Source organism: Aegilops tauschii, chromosome 7 (genome assembly GCF_002575655.3).
Source record: "Aegilops tauschii subsp. strangulata cultivar AL8/78 chromosome 7, Aet v6.0, whole genome shotgun sequence".
In the NCBI taxonomy this organism is placed as follows: Eukaryota; Viridiplantae; Streptophyta; class Magnoliopsida; order Poales; family Poaceae; genus Aegilops; species Aegilops tauschii.
The window spans coordinates 228,809,814-228,814,065 of record NC_053041.3 but is presented as its reverse complement, the minus strand read 5'-3'; the positions used below and the strand labels follow the sequence as shown (position 1 = coordinate 228,814,065).

General features: G+C 44.1%; 1 long non-coding RNA gene across 1 annotated transcript; it reads left to right on the top strand.

The window, feature by feature from the left end:
* Window positions 1-830: 830 nt before the first annotated feature.
* LOC109739651 (uncharacterized) lies at window positions 831-2,092 on the top strand. Its single transcript, XR_005763238.3, has 2 exons — window positions 831-1,382; window positions 1,495-2,092. It is a non-coding gene; the product is annotated as an uncharacterized lncRNA (long non-coding RNA).
* Window positions 2,093-4,252: the final 2,160 nt, after the last annotated feature.

Sequence of the window (4,252 nt, the reverse complement as noted above, 5' to 3'; positions counted from 1 at the left end):
GCAGGAATCATTCTAATATTTAGGTTTCTTACAATTTGGTCTTGCACATGTAGGTCCTGCTGTCAGAGGCTTAGACCCACTTTTCGACCCATTTTGCATATGGGGAAATGAGATGTCCATGAATATCAGTCAAGTCAAGAAACTCAGAAAGATTGTTAGGATGAAGAAACTTGCGACGAATAACAGCAAGATCTTTGTTTGCACAATGAAGAAGACATCAGTCAACTATAGGATGGTACCAACTCTTTTACCTTGTTTTTACCCCTTGCGCCATTTCAAAATTTACAACAGCGATTTATGCATAGCTTTGTTTTCAGTACTTTTCAAAGCAGTTCACCGATGATTACCTCACAAACCACCTGCATGGTCAAGAGGTGATACGTCTCCAACGTATCTATAATTTTTTATTGTTCCATACTATTACATTATCCATCTAGATGTTTTATATGCATTTATATGCTATTTTATATGATTTTTGGGACTAACCTATTAACCTAGAGCCCAGTGCCAATTTCTGTTTTTCCTTGTTTTTGAGTATCGCAGAAAAGGAATACCAAACCGAGTCCAATTGACGTGCCAATTTTTGATGATTTTTTATGGACCAAAAGAAGCCCCCGGAGTAAAATAGTTGGGCCAGAAGAGTCTCGGGCTGTCCACGAGGGTAGGGGGCGCGCCCTACCCCCCTGGGCGTGGGCCCCTATCTCATGGACAACTCGGAGACCCCCTGACGTGAGACCGACACCAAAAATTCCTTTAAATACAGAAACCTCCAGAACATAACCTAGATCGGGAGTTCCGCCGCCGCAAGCCTCTTTAGCCACCATAACCTAGATCTCCTTTTGCAGTGCACACGGGTGCCATTTTGCAGTGCACAGGGGCGCCACACCTCCATGCCTCGACGGCGCTCCAGCCCCGACCCACACTGCTGGATCCGGTGTCCCCGGCCACGGATCCATGGATCCTGCACCGGATTCGAGCTCTTCTCGTCCACCGCCCCGCCCCCTCTCCGGTGCGCATGATTCAGACCAACCCCCGCGGATCGCCTCCGCGAACTCCTCCCGACGACGGATCCACTTGGTGGTTGGTGGCCAGCACCACTCAGCACCATGCCTCTCCATCCCCCGTGCCCAAACGACCTCCTCCTTCACGCCGTCACGCCCCTGACGACGATGAGATTTGTGTTTTTTTTGTTCTTCTGAAGAGAAATAAGAGTGCCGATGCAGTCCACTGTTCTTTGCTATTGAGGTTTATTTTACTCTCTTTTTTGCAGAAAAATATAGGTGAAGCAGTCCGCCCGCCTCCTCCCACGGCAAACTTGGTCGACGGACGGGATCCTACTCCTTCCGTTTGCATGTGAACACTGTCATGCCTTCCTGAACGAGGTGTGCAGAAAATCGCCGGGGCCTTATCATACTATAGTTTACTTTTCCTCAAGGTGCTCGCCGCGGACGTACTGCAGTTTGCTATGAGTTGTTCTTCCGGTTGAATTTGCAGGTTTTTCTAGTTAATTTTTAAAAGGAAATCAGTTCCTTGTGGGAGGGGCAGCTGTGCAGTTCGTCTGGCCTGAGCTCTCACCTCCTCCGTGCAGTGCACACCGGTACATGCACAGTACATCCCCACTCCCCCCTGACGCAGCACTGCAGTTCGCATCGCCTCCTCCCCTGTGTTGGCGCCCATCTACAGTTAAACGCCAGATCTCCTTCCTCTGGATCCAGCGGCGGCGAGCTCCCCAGTCACATCCCTCTGTCCCCAGCTCCCTCCAACTAGCATCCTCCCTTGCCGAAGGATACTGCTGGCAGCGTCAACAGCCCAAACAAAAAAGCGGGGATGCCAGGCACTTCTTTCTGTGTTGTGTTTCTTTTGGAGAGAAGCCAAGAAGCAAAGAAAGAGAACAGAAGTGCACTGCACACTCGGACTAAAAAAACTTGCTGATGCTAGTTGACGAATCATGCAGTTAACTTACGAAGTCCATTTTCTTTTGATCTCGCCAGTGCTGATTTTCTGTGTATATATGTGTGTCTATGTAAACCAATGGATTGATGTATTGTGTCTATGAGGATCATGAGCGGCCATAGACAGTGCAGTTTTGTTAGCTCGGTTGTGCAGTACTTTTTTTGTTTTGTGCGGTTAACTTGTTTGTTAAATTATTCAAAGAATGTTGGTGGGAGATAACATTCTTTTGATGCAAAAATGTAATCTTTAATGCAGTTTACTAGCCCCATTTATGAAGCTCACAAACATTGATCATGTAGTTAGATGAGTTTACAAAAGAAGTTAAACAGAAACCAAAACTTCTCAAAAGAAGCTCACTTCTTATTAGATATAGTTCACTCGCTTAGTCCATGTGGTCCACTTGCTTGCATAAAAACATAAGTATGAAAAAAGTTAGAGAAAACTTATGCGGTTCACTTTCGGTAGTGTCGCGGCTCACTTAATCTCAAATGTGAAGTACAAATGTGAAGTACAGAAAAATGTTACGGAAACAGAAAAAAAATGCGGTTCACTTCTCGATGGTGTTGCGGTTCACTTACACCTGACGTGAAGTGCGGTCCACTTCTCTTCTTGGAAATTTTACTCTGACAAAAAAACAATGAAGTTCGGTAGCCCGTCCGATGCAGTGCGGTTTTTAGTCTGAAGCAGTGCGGTCGGCCGTGTGATGTTGTTCATCCCGTAAGTGCGAAAAAATTGTTACGGAAGCAAAAAAAAGTAATGCGGTTCACTTCTTGATAGTCTTGTGGTTCATTTACGCCCGATGTGAAGTGCACTCTACTTTTTCGTCCTTGAAAAAATTACGTTTGAATAAAATAAATCATGCAGTCCTCTAACACGTCTGATGCAGTGCGGTTTTTCGTCCGATGCAGTGCGGTTTTCAGTCGGATGAAGTACCCACGTCGATTTAGGTGTCGCGAAAAATAGAGTGTCCGCATTTCGGTAAATTTGAAATTCCTCTTAAACGGTAAAGAATTACAGAGAGTGTTCTACATGAAAAAGTTGCGCCTCATCGATATCTTTCCAACGGCGTATCGTTTGAATCATTCCGATCAGCGGTTTGTAAAAATTTCGCGAAAAACGGCCGCTGCCACTCGTCGTCCGCCGCATGATTTTCAAAATTAACTTAAAACCATAAGGAATCTCAAAAACATTTCAACATATGAAAGTTGCGCCTCGTCCATAGCTTTTCAACGGTATATTACATGCCTTATTTCGACAAACGGTTAAAAAACTGGAGCGAAAACAGTACCAAAAATTTGAAAATTTTGAAAAAACAGAATTCCGCCATTTAGTAAATTTGAAACTGCTCTTAAACCATAACGAATTAGAGAAAACAATAGTTATGAAAAAGATGCGCCTCGATGATATCTATCCAACGGTGTATCATTTGCCTCATTCCGACGAGCGATTTAGAAAAAAACGCGAAAAAACACTCGCTGCCACTCTTTGTGGGCCGCACCGTTTTTGAAACTGCTCTTAAACCGCGGGGAATCTGGAAAAGTGTTCAACATGGCAAAGTTGCGCCTAATCCATAGCTTTCAAACGGTATATTACATGCCTCGTTCCGATAAACGGTTAAAATTAAAGCGAAAACAGTACCGAAAAAACACTACGCGCAGTTTTTTCCGACACGAAGTTCACTAGTCTCGGTAATGCAGTGCTCTCGCTAAAGAAAGTGCAGTGCCCTCGCGTTGAGCATGCAGTGCGGAAGTATTATCGGAATAACTATTCTGATAATATTATCAGAATAGACGGGCTGTATATACCTATATATATACATATATATAGACACACACATTAGAAAAAGACCAAATCAACATTGCGAAGATAAACCTTAAAGTCAAATCAATGTTGAAGACAAACCAAATGCGAAGATAATGCAATCATGACGCCAAAAGAAAATCTTCGAGAAAGTTTGGTGGTGGCGTTACCCACCGTATAGGAAGTATTAGACCCAGACACGGCGCACAATTATCGTGGCGCTCCGAAGTCAAATTCCGCGTTAATGTATTCACACTTAGAGTGTATGTCTTCATTGATTGAAGATATACATTACTTCGTGTGTTGCACATCCAAGTCATCAACATGCATAAGCGTTAGGATGTGTGTCCAATCCCAGGACATTTGAGAATTCTAAGATATTTAGCTCACACCGCAACTTGCAAAACCTTTTCTCATCCAAGGGCTTTGTGAAGATACCTGCCAATTGCTCTTCAGTGTTGACGTGAATGATATCAATATCTTCCTTCATGACATGATC